The sequence below is a fragment of the Macaca nemestrina genome, chromosome 10 (assembly GCF_043159975.1).
Source record: "Macaca nemestrina isolate mMacNem1 chromosome 10, mMacNem.hap1, whole genome shotgun sequence".
NCBI lineage: Eukaryota > Metazoa > Chordata > Mammalia > Primates > Cercopithecidae > Macaca > Macaca nemestrina.
The window spans coordinates 123787966-123800288 of NC_092134.1; positions in this window are offsets into that span (position 1 = coordinate 123787966).

Sequence of the window (12323 nt, forward strand, 5' to 3'; positions counted from 1 at the left end):
AAAGGTATGCTCATCTGTGAGTGGCTGTTAAAATCATTGTACTGTGGGAGGATGATGGTAGAAAACTCCAATTCTACCATCTTGCTTATATCACTTCTTGAGATTCTTGTTTTAAATGGTTTTTTATGTGACCAAATATCTGAATTAGAGAAAAACCTACATTAATCCAGAAAATTATGAATATTTAGAACACTAGGGATTATGGTAGACATAATAAAAGCTTTAAACAAAATAAACAGTTTATATTAAGAAAGTATAAAAAATGGTAAGTGTATTTTAAAAAGTAACATTTACATACTAAAAGATAATGGACAAAGTTTTCTTTTTTTTTTTTTTTTTTTTTTTTTTTTTTTTTTTGAGACGGAGTCTCGCTCTGTCGCCCAGGCTGGAGTGCAGTGGCGCGATCTCGGCTCACTGCAAGCTCCGCCTCCCGGGTTCACGCCATTCTCCTGCCTCAGCCTCCCGAGTAGCTGGGACTACAGGCGCCCACAACCGCGCCCGGCTAATTTTTTTTTGTATTTTTAGTAGAGACGGGGTTTCACCGTGGTCTCGATCTGCTGACCTTGTGATCCGCCCGCCTCGGCCTCCCAAAGTGCTGGGATTACAGGCGTGAGCCACCGCGCCCGGCCAGACAAAGTTTTCAAAATTCTTTATATCAACCTAGAATACTGGATCCAAACAAGGGATTACTCAAAAGTAATGTTAAAATAAAGGTGTGGACATTCAAGGTCTTTGATATGTACTTTTCTTCTTCCTATGCAAATACTTACAAGGGTACTATATATAAGTAAAGAAGTAAACAAAGAAAGAAGAAAATAAGAAATAGGGAACAGGCAGTCCCACACAAGAGAACCATAAAAGAGAAATCTCAGGATTACAAACATGCAGCAGGTGTTAGGAGTAATTTTTCCAGATTTAAGTAGGAGAAAAGAAAAGTAATAATTATCTGATGAGTTTGAGTATTCAGGGGAAATAAATTTGATAGGTCTAGGCTGAATATGATAGGGCAGCTAGAGAATTTGGGCATAGGTTTATAAAAAATTGAACAAGAGAAAAATGGATCAGTTATTAACTACAAAATTAAATTGTACAAGAAAGGAAATCACAGGTAATGTAAACTATGTTGCACAAGGAATATATTATTATCCTAGTTGCAAATGAAATACAGACTACCTACCTAAGTCTTAATTCAGAATTATTTTATTGCACTGTTTAAAGTTCAAATACATTTGAGGGATAATTCATATATCTGTTGAATATATTTATTTGTAAAATATTTCTGTGACAATTTAAAAAATTATGAAGTAAAGCAATGTTAGTAAGTCTCTAGTAAATGAATAAAAGCTCAGAGTGTATTTGCAGTGATTTGGTGAGAAGAAAAGTGTCCAAGGGATTTGAAATAGAGTGGCTTTTAGTAATATAGTAACTTAACAAAATAGACAAAAATCATGTGACATACTTCTGTAACATTTTGGATAAACAAGGAAGAGAATTTACTTAATTCTACTCATTTCAGAATATGATTAACACTGATATTCTATAATTCATTTAATGTTTAAAAAATCTTTATATTCTATAGCTCATCTAACAGTTGGTGGTGGTGGTGGTGGTGGTGGTGGTGCTGGTGTTTTGAGAGTCTTGCCCAGCCACCCAGGCTGGAGAGCAGTGGCGCTATCTGGGCTCACTGCAAGCTCCGCCTCCCGGGTTCACGCCATTCTCCTGCCTCAGCCTCCCGTGTAGCTGGGACTACAGGCGCCCGCCACCACGCCCAGCTAAATTTTTGTATTTTTAGTAGAGATGGGGTTTCACCGTGTTAGCCAGGATGGTCTCGATCGCCAGACCTCGTGATCCACCCGCCTCAGACTCCCCAAGTGCTGGGATTACAGGCTGAGCCACCGCGCCCTGCCTCATCTAATAGTTTTTAAAAATCTTGTCTTGTAAACCCTGCAGTATAATTGGAAACATGTTGATTTTTCTTAAATTAACAAGGTTATAGTATTATGGATGTCTGAAACCTAGGTCAAGTTGCACCCCTGAGTTCCTTGGGTAACCTCCATTATTCTTTGTTTTGATAATCTTCCTGGGCAAGTGGAAGAACTGTAAGAATTGTAGGACATAAATGAACTTTTTCAGTGATGATCTTAAAATTTGTAGCCTTTTACAAATCATTTTTACAGTGATTTATTTCCTATCATGTTCCAGAGGATCACAGAAATCTTTAATGTTTTGATTTCAAAGGAATATTTATTAGATTAACTAAGGTATATAATTATAGTTTATTAAATTGCTTTACTTTAAGGACTTCCGTGTTTTCTAGAAGTCCATGTTTCACCAGTCTCTGAAGACTGCCTCACCCCTAGACTCTTCTGAGCATAATAAAAATAAGAACATGAGAAGAATATGCACCATTTAGGAGAATAGAAGGTGAGAAGAAAATCTGGGATGACAATGTGGATGATCTAAGTTTTTCAATGTAGAACCCTCAACAGCAGAGAGAAGTGTATCCCCATAAGACTGTATAGGCACAGACTCTTCAGTATTGAAATAAATTCTCATTTATTGTTTGACAGATATAAATTTGTCATTTACTTCATACTATGCCCAAATTTGTTTAAAAATGAAAATATATTATATAACAGTTAATTTACACAGCATGTTTCCCCTAAATACATCATTTTAAGGCATTCCTTATTTTACTTACATCTTGGCCCATCAAGCATTCTGTGACCTATAAATATCATGATTTGAAAACAATAACATTAAGAAATAATGTTGGCCGGGCGCGGTGGCTCAAGCCTGTAATCCCAGCACTTTGGGAGGCCGAGACGGGCGGATCACGAGGTCAGGAGATCGAGACCATCCTGGTTAACATGGTGAAACCCCATCTCTACTAAAAAAAAAATACAAAAAACTAGCCGGGCGAGGTGGCGGACGCCTGTAGTCCCAGCTACTCGGGAGGCTGAGGCAGGAGAATGGCGTGAACCCGGGAGGCGGAGCTTGCAGTGAGCTGAGATCCGGCCACTGCACTCTCAGCCTGGGTGACAGCGTGAGACTCTGTCTCAAAAAAAAAAAAAAAAAAAAAAAAAGAAATAATGTTAGACTTAAGTCACGAGTCTTGGCCATCAAGACACAGTTTGAGCTTTCAAGAAGCTAACAGTCTTCTGGCATAGGGTTGTATACATGAAACTGATGGAAAGGAAAATAAAAATAAGTGCTTGCTGCTCTGGAAATAAAAGATACCAAATGCAGTCAGTTTTGTAATTGGAAGCTGGCTTTAAGATATGGCTTCTGTAGAAAGTAAACTCTAAGATGAGACTTGAAAGATGAATAAAACTTAGTAAGGAACAGTGGAAGAGCATGTGCAAAAACATGTTGATAATAGAACTGTATGAATTCCAATATGCTTTGAATTAATATAAGCCATAATGGTAATGATGATGATAATGACAGTGATATTGTTGGTGGTGGTGATTTGCATGAGCTAGGTTAGTGACAGGATTGAGAGACAAGAAAAAGCTAGATGGCAATGGCTTTGAATGGAGACTTCCTAGTTATTTTACTCTCTATCTGTAAGGCTAGTAGAGATACTTAAGGATTATAACCTGTCACAGACTAGGACATATTTTTATTTATTTATTTATGTATTTATTTACTTACTTAATTTTTTTTTTTTTTTGAGACAGAGTTTCACTCTTGTCACCCAGGCTGGAGTGCAATGGCATGGTCTTGACTCACTGCAACCTCCGCCTCCCGAGTTCAAGCGATTCTACTATCTCAGCATCCTGAGAAGCTGAGACTACATGTGTGCACCACCACACCTGGCTAATTTTTGTGTTTTTTCAGTAGAGATGGGGTTTCACCATATTGGCCAGGCTGGTCTCGAACTCCTGATCTGCCCACCTCAGCCTCCCAAAGTGCTGGGATTACAGGCGTGAGCCACCGCACCCAGCCAGAAATATTTTTATTTTTAAAAGAGTATTGTATTCATGTAAGGAATGAATTGCTGGAAAATAACTAGAGTCAGGAAGAAAGCTCATAAATTGTGACAATAACCAAAATGAAACATTTTGAGAACCCGAATTCAAATATTAACAGAGTTTTCTTATTAAAAAAAAAAAGAAGTTAGATTTGATAGATGTTTTTCTTAAAAAGGTTAAGATATAAGACCAGTGCAGATTGGAAAGGTGAGGAGTCAAAGATGGTTTTGAAGTTTGTAGCTTGAGTGGCTGGGAGGTGATGGTAGTTAGAAAAATAGGAAATGGAATGAAAGGAACAGGGAAGATAATGAATTCAGCTTTGGGTATTGGAATTGACATTTTCCTAGTTTCAAATAGTTCTGGAAACAGAGAAGTGATGTTGGCTCCAATAATTTCTAGCAAGGAACTTTGATTCTACAGCCGGAAATACAAGCAACTAGGAGTGGAATTGATCCCTTTCTTTTTCTTTCTTCTCTCAAGTAGTAGAAGTATTACTCCTAAGAGTAGTAGGAATAGCAGCAGCAGAAGTGGTAGTATTAATAGTAACAGTAACAATAGTAATAGTCATAGTGGTAGAAACTGCAAAATCATTTTCCTACTGCAATAGTGTTGCTCAGTTTTGATGGCAAAGGTTCCTTCACTGAAATAATTTTACATCACAGTTTTGGTAACTATTCTTAACTATTTTGTTTCAATTTAGGTTCCCTAGCCATTTCAAAAATTTTATTGAACATTTAAATTGTCTAGAGTCAGTGGTGTTTCTTGCAACTAAAAATTCTTCCTCAAATTAGTATGTTGAATTTAGGTGACTTTAGAATATACAATTAGAAATGTCAAATAGGACACATGAATGCATGGGTCTTGGTTCCAGAAAAAAATTCAGAGCTGGAGATGTAGGTTTGGCAATGACTGGTATTTGACTGGCAGTTGAAACTATTAGAATAAAACCCCTGAGATAGCAGGTTGTGAATCGCAAACACAGGTGAAGGATTATCCTCAGGCAAGCTATGGATACCTCGTTCCTTAAGACAAGAAAAGAAAGAACAAACAAACAAAAATAAACAAACAAAAAAACAAAGCACACCTAGAGATTGATTTTCTTTCCTTAAAGTCTTGATGTTTTGTAATGACAAGACTTTCTCTTACAACCCAGGATTTCGGCACAAAGAATTTCTTTTCACCCAAGCATTTAAATGTACTTCTCTGAGTACCTGGTTAATGTTAAAGTGAGGCCAGGCACGGTGGCTCACACCTGTAATCCCAGCACTTTGGGAAGCTGAGGTGGGCTAATCACGAGGTCAGGAGATCAAGACCATCCTGGCCAGCATGGCAAAACCCCGTCTCTACTAAGAAAATACAAAAATTAGCCAGGTGTAGTGGCACGTGCCTGTAGTCCCAGCTACTCGGGAGGCTAAGGCAGGAGAATCGCTTGAATCCAGGAGGCAGAGGCTGCAGTGAGTTGAGATGCGTCACTGCACTCCAGCCTGGCAACAGACCGAGACCCCATCTCAAAAAAAAAGTGTCAAAGTGACATTCACACTTCCTCTTATATCAGAGGTAGGTCTGTATGATCAGTAATATACTTGATATTGTCAGAGGTCCTAAACAGCATTTATGATAAGAGATCTTTCCTCTGCTACACACCTGACCTCACTAGTATTTGATAACTGGATACAATACAATAAACAAACATTTAGTTTCAAGCAAATGCAAGAATTCAAGGAACTCAGAAGTGTCAGATACATTTTTTAACAGAAATTCCTATGAATAGATTTTATTTGACAGAAACAAAAAAATTAGGATATTGAAATAAGTATAGATTATTAAGTGGTGAATTGCAGTAATCATTTTTCTAGATCCTTATTTTGTCATTAACTTTCCTCAGCCTTTACGTCTTATCTTTGATAATATATATTGGCTTATCTCTAAATATTAAGATTTTTTTAAAGGTGACTTTTACGGTGTTTAAGTTTAGGGTGACTGTTTAAGGTGACTGCCTGCTCTTATCTTAATAACAAATTCTTATACAAAGGAAAAGAAATTCAACATTTGAAATGAGGACAAACATATTCTCACCAATTATTTTGGCCCCATGGTTCTTGGCTGGTATTTCCTCTATTGCCCTAGATTGTGTTTTGAAGATCTGTTTTCATGTTTCTCTACTTTTTAGATTTAAGATTCCCTACAGGGCAGGGACCATGTCTTAATAATTTTTGTAAATCCACAAGCTAATGTAGGATCTGACAGGCTAATGTAAGAAAGCAACAGACTTTCAACATATATTTTTTGAAGGAGAAATTGAAGTAATCATGACTCAGTCAGAGAGAAATGTTGCTCATAAGGACCTTGAAAGGAGATACAGCCTATTAGAAAAAATATTTCATGAATAGAATTGATTTTTAATAACACATGTTTACTAAGAACCTCATACAATGCCAGACATTGTGAATACAAAAAAGCGATAAATCTCTTTTTGTAGGTTACATAACAGAGAGAGGAATAGTTGAGAGATTGTCAGGAATATTCAACCCCTACCCTCACAATACATTAAAAAACTGCATACATTTCTTAGTATAACAAAAGCATTTTTATTTCATGCTTGTGAGAACGGAATGATAAGAAAGAAAAAGTATATTCTTACAAGACTTCACTAAATGAGTTCTTTTTGAGCAAATTGAGATAACTTAGGCTTTGGAAGCATTCCCAGACATGAGAAATAAGGCAAATAACATCTGTTTTGCAGAGTATCCACCTTCTTTGTGAATATGAATTCAGAGTAAAGAAGCCATAGCTCTCCTCATTTCTTGTTGAGAGGTAAGAATTGTCTCTCTTAGAATCTTTACTGATTCCATATGTTGTTACAAGGCTTAATATAAATTTAAGAATTTGTGTAAAATTACTTTGGAAATAATATCTGTGTATAGACTCTATTTGAAATCAGCAGGTGTCTCTAGAATGATTAGATGAAAATGCTAATTTTTTGATGCTTGTATCCTGCTGTTCAACGGTTGATTCCGACAATTTTGTAATTAATTTTTCCCCATTTATTTTGTTAGTTTCTAAAGCAAGGGACATAATTATACAATTAAATAAAATCTTGATGTTTCTAATCAAAAGAGCAAAACACTTGAAATGATATGGATCAGACGCTGTGAAAAAAGAAATTTGCTCATAATCTAGTCACTTCATTTTCAATAGTTACTATCACAGCTTTTAATTTCAATTAATAATATCCTTAAAAAGATTCATGCTTTGATAATTAGTTTGGACCATGTCAAATTTATTTGAGAAATCAGCTTTCAAAGAAAAAAACATACATCATTTTAGAGGTCTGCTTTTAACTTTGTAAACGTTTGGCTTTTATTTTGAAAAATTTTGGATGCTCAAAACGTTGAATGAACAGGAAAATGAGCACCTGAATACTCATCATAGATACTTATCAATCAGTAACGCCCTATCCACCTGCTCTACATTGCCCACTTTCTCAAAATAAATGCTGCAGACATCAACACATTTTGCTTCTAATTGCTTCAGCATGTATCTTTTAGATAAGGAGTCACACCCAGATCTCTTCATTGTATAGGGACATTTTCTCCTTGGTAGTTAATAAGTAACATGTGAATGATACTCTGAGATCTTGTAAATATCTTTTTATCCAACACACCACCAATGGCTTTAAGTTCTATTGATTACCCTGTCTGAATCATTAAAACTGTATTAGCAGATATAAAATAATGACTTTTTTCTTTTTTTTTTGAGACGGAGTCTCGCCCTGTCACCCAGGCTGGAGTGCAGTGGCGCCATCTCGACTCGCTGCAAGCTCCGCCTCCCGGGTTCACGTCATTCTCCTGCCTCAGCCTCCTGAGTAGCTGGGACTACAGGCTCCCACCACCACGCCCGGCTAATTTTTTGTATTTTTAGTAGAGAGGGGGTTTCACCGTGTTAACATCTTGATTTCCTGACCTTGTGATCCACCCGCCTCACCCTCCCAAAGTGCTGGGATTACAGGCGTGAGCCACTGTGCCCAGACGAATAATGACTTTCTAATTTTATCATTCCTTAGGATATGCTTCCTCCAACCTCATATATTTTTTTCCTTTCGTCCTTCTGTGATACCCTACCTTGTTTTAACCTGAATTGCCTCTCCCTTAGCTGAGAGAGCCAGACAGGCTCCATCTTGGCTCCTTGACTTGCAGCCCCCTAACCCACCCGCTTCCTCAAGGACTTAACTTGTGCAAGCTGACTCCCAGTGCATCCAAGAATGCAATTAACTGATAAGATACTGTGGCAAGCTATATCCACAGTTCCTAGGAATTCCACCGGTTAATAGCAACCAGAGCCCCTGCCTTTGTGTCTGGTTGATAACGCCCAAAGCCCCTCGTCTGTCACCTGGTGATAGATTCAAAGCCCCTGCACCTGGAGCTGTTTGCTTTCTTGTAACCATTTATCCTTTTAACTTTTTGCCTACTTTACTTCTGTAAGATTGTTTTAACTAGACTCTCCCTCTCCCCTTTCTAAACCAAAGTATAAAAGAAAATCTAGCCCCTTCTTCGGGGCGGAGCGAATTTTGAGCGCTAGCCGTCTCTCGGTTGCCGGCTAATACAGGACTCCTGAATTCGTCTCAGGGTGTGGCGTTTCTCTGTAACTCACTCAACTCACTCGGTTACAACACTTCTTTTCAGTATCACTGTCCATCCATGTGTATTTGTTTTGATTCATTGTGTTATTATCTATTGATTTCATTGTCCATTTTGGTTCTGAAATTGACCCAAATTTGGTGAGTGGAAGTTACTTCAAGCCAGGTTCTATCTCCGTGTATCATGTTACTATTAGTCTTTGAGCACTTGATTTTTGGACAAAAAGATGTTCCAGCCTCAATTTTCCCTTCCACAGATCTAGAATCAATTATTTCTTCAAAGAACCCTGTCCTTTGAAGGCAAGATCTGGGCACTAGGACCATTTTTGGTTGTTGTTTGGTTTGGTTTTTTAACCAAACTTTACGTATAATTGCTATTCTTCTTATTTTTCTTAACTAGGACTTCTTGTAAAATGTTAAAATAGGATGGGCGCGGTGGCTCACACCTGTAATCCCAGCACTTTGGGAGGTCGAGGCGGACAGATCACCTGAGGTTGGGAGTTCGAGACCAACCTGACCAACATGGAGAAACCCCGTCTCTATTAAAAACACAAAATTAGCCAGGAATGGTGGCGCATGCCTGTAATCCCAGCTGCTCGGGAGGCTGAGGCAGGAGAATCGCTTGAACCTGGGGGATCGATGTTGCGATGAGCCAAGATTGTGCCATTGCACTCCAGCCTGGGCAACAAGAGTGAAACTACATCTCAAAAAACAAACAAACAAACAAAGTTCAATAGAAGTAGAGACAGTGGTCATCCTTGTCTTTTTCCTAATCTAAGAGGAGGAGTGTATGTTCACCTGTGAATATGATGTAAGCTGTAGAAATTGGTAAATACAGTTTTTCAGATCAAGCAATATCCCTTCTACTCCCAGAATGTGGACGCTTTTTATCTCTAATGGGTGCTGAGTTTTATCTAAAGCCTTCCTACACCTATTCAATCTTATGGTTTCTCTTACCTTAATGCTGTCGTAGATCAGATTATTTGATTTTTAAAAACTTTTGGAAGTGATTTCAAACTTACAAGAAAGTTTAAGAATTAAAATGCTTCAAAGAACACTTATGTATTCTATTTGGTGTAACTTAATGTTAATATTTTATTTCATTTTATTATTTAAAGCATACACATTGTCTCCATAATATATACATATTTTTTGAACCATTTAAGGTAGTTGAGATATATTATAGCCCTTTGTCACTAAATACTCCAGTGTCTATTTCCTATGAATAGAGATATTATATTACCGATTAAAAGTACAGTTACCAAATGCAGTACATTATCATTATTTGTAATACTTTTATTTAATCTATTCTTTCTACTCTAATTTTGTCAGTTCACTCTATAATGTCATGTCTTCCCTGTAGTACAAGTACCAGTCTAGGGTGAGAAACCAGTTAGTGATCATGACATTTAAAGTTTTAAAATTATGGAACATTTCTACAATTTTACTTTGTCTTTTGTGACAATATTGTTGAAGAGTACAACTCTTTCAACCGTTATTAATAAAAGTTCCCGATTTGTTTTTTTCTTGATGCATTCTTGCTTGAAAAACTGCATTGACGATGTTACATCTTTCACAGCATATCACATCTGGAGGCACATATTTTGCATCTGTCTCTCACTGCTGAATTAGTTTAGATTATTCTCTTAAGGTGTTGTCTGATTTTTCCACAGTGATACTACTGACTTTATTCTTACTTGCAAGCAACAGTTTATAAGAAAACATTTTAAGAGCAGGCAATTATTATTGAAGTTGTCGTTATTACTGTCAAGAGTAGGTTTTAGCCTATGTTACGGCTAGTGTACTTGGGCTTTTCTTTGCTCCTAGGATAGAAACCTTCAAAGACCTCAGCTGAAAGCCTAAGCTTTCACCAGAGTCATGAAACACAAACTTCTGTAGGTCATGAACACAAACTTCTGTCTTCTCAGAGCTCTACATCTATAAAAAAAAAACTTCCGCTCAGGTGTTTAGCATCCCAGCTGCTGCTTTCTGGTGTTTTCCGTTTGTAGAGTTTGTTTTTTGAAATGTGTCCTTCCTATGGGCATCTTCAGCATTCAAATTCTCTGAAGAAAATTTTCATGTGAAATTTTGGGTTCAGTTTTCAGTAGTTTCCTTCCCTCCATTTCCAGTCCCTTGCATATACTAGATTTCTAATCGCCGTTTCTTCAACACAGGTGGATTGGGGCTTTATGTTAATTTTCTGTTATCCTAGACTTACAATTGGCAAATACTCTTAATTTCTAATCAAAAGTGAATATGGAGCATGTTATGACTGTGTTGGCTGATCTACAATGCATTTGAACGAGTGTTTTATGTATTTTGCATTGCTTTTATACTTGTTTTGGCAGAAACGTTATTTAAGCATGAATTATTTTGTAATAGCCAAATTGGACATCTACCCACTGTCCTTTTAACAATGGTCTAATCCTGCACATTCAGCTTTTGTTCTTTATAACCTAAAATGTCACCTAATAAAAAAGAAAATTAAATGAAAATGTTAATAGATGTAATAATTTCTTTATTGGACTTGGTCAATAAGAAAAATTGGAAAATGTGCTGACTATTTATTTCCCTATGCTCCCAAATCTAGAGAAATTATCTGCCTTTTTTTTTTTTCATATTCTATGCTTTTAGGGATTAATTCTGTGGATTCCATAATCTGGAGTTTTAGTTTCACTTGGATTTGGGTTCAGACACAGGAAAAGTTAGGCGGTAGATTCGAAGCCATTAGGATAGAAAGAGTAGGCAATTTTTTCTGTACTTCCACTGTCTCCTAACAGTCTGGCAATGGTTGCATTCCTCTGTGACTAGGCTTATAGTTTTGATGGGCTTCTCTTTCTTTCACAGCTTTAGCACTAACTGATTCCAATAAACCAATCCCTTCCCTTGTCTCTTCAGGCCTAAGATAGTAAGACCTCCCTGCTATTACTTTTCACTGGGTGTTTCACCATATCTTAATAATTTCCTTAGACATTTCCATGTTTCTATAAATGCCTGACCCATTAAATATCTTTAATTAAATTCTTTGAAGTATGCCATCACTTTGTTATATAGACTTTCACTGAAAAATTAGATTAGTAGTTAATGAGAAACTCTTCTAAAGAAAAAAAGATAAAAATATACAGAGAGGAAGATTTAAAAGAGGATGGAGTGAGAAATTTTAACATTTGTCTCATTGGTGTTTACAAGTCAGATTTAACTAATTTACACGTAAGTAAAACTGACTGAAATATTCACAATAAAAATAATAAACATTGAGTTCTCATTCACGGAACATGTGCATTGAGAATCAGTTTGTCCATGTTTTCCTTGCTCAGCAATCCAAACTGATAGACTAACTCATATATAAGACACTATTGATCTTATGTCTATAAAAAGCATGATAAAACCATGTCATCACTTTTAATACTTCTGGTGAGAATGTGGAACTTGTCAATCTTACTCAAATTTCATTGAATAAAGCAAGTCACATGTATAGATAAGCCTGATATATTGCAGGATGCATAAGTAATCCTTCCACAGTAGGTAGTAGCAAATATTTTGAGCAAAAATACACTGTACATGAGAAATTACAGAAGAAAAAGGAGCAAAAGAAGAAAAAGGAATACATAAATGGATGATAATTCAGAATCTTGTATAATTGAAGGAATTGTAAGTCCACAAAGCAAATAAATTTTGTGTACCAAGCCAATCAAGTAAATATGAAACCA